This window comes from Octopus sinensis, unplaced genomic scaffold (assembly GCF_006345805.1).
Source record: "Octopus sinensis unplaced genomic scaffold, ASM634580v1 Contig16577, whole genome shotgun sequence".
NCBI lineage: Eukaryota > Metazoa > Mollusca > Cephalopoda > Octopoda > Octopodidae > Octopus > Octopus sinensis.
Genome location: NW_021834447.1, coordinates 30,001 through 30,784, shown reverse-complemented (window position 1 = coordinate 30,784; position 784 = coordinate 30,001). Strand labels below are relative to the sequence as shown.

The 784-nt window shown below is 33.5% G+C and overlaps 1 pseudogene; it reads left to right on the top strand.

Annotated features, from left to right (window-relative positions):
- Positions 1-635: 635 nt before the first annotated feature.
- LOC115230860 lies at positions 636-754 on the top strand (annotated as a pseudogene).
- The last annotated feature ends 30 nt before the right edge of the window (positions 755-784 follow it).

The following is a 784-nucleotide window of genomic DNA, read 5'->3' as shown; positions in this document are numbered from 1 at the left end:
ATGTATAGTGAGTTGGAGGACCATCCTCTTTGCACCAAGGTCACAGTTTGGGTATGGTTTCTACAGCCGGGAGTTAGGAAGGGCATCAATTCATAGGAACCATGCCAAAAATGAGTTATTTGAGCAAAGATATAGTTCTCTGCCTCACTGAATCCCACTAAACCATCCTACCTATGCATGGAAAACAGATGCAAAATGATGATAGTATTTTGTGTGTGTGTGTGCATTATAATGTATGTATATATATATATATATACATATATATATGTATAAATTACATGTGTGTGATAGGGGGTGTACTTATGTATGTATAACAAGAAGATATATATACCAAATATTTGCAAATATTAATAATTTCAGATAATAATTCAGAATTCTCTAACATTTACATCTTCAATGGATCAGATCAGTAGCTTCAATTAGCATATTCAAAGGAGGGAGGGGGGGAAGAAAGACCAAAATTTTAAGATATTAAGTATTTCTGATATTCTAGTTTCAATGTTCAATAATTTCAATAGAACTTTATTTGATTTTTCTCTTCTCATTTCTATGGAACATATTGCTTATTACAGAAGTTGAATAGTTAATGTGTTTTATTGGGTAGTTTTTTTCAATAATTTCAAACAAAAACAGATTTTCATTACCATATCACGTTGAAAGCACCGGTTCTTGTGCAATCACCGAAGTTAAGTAATGTCGAGCCTAGTTAGTACTTAGATAGGTGACCGCTTGAGAAACATAGGTGCTGTAAGTGTCACACACTACAGGTGTAGGAGTGGCTGTG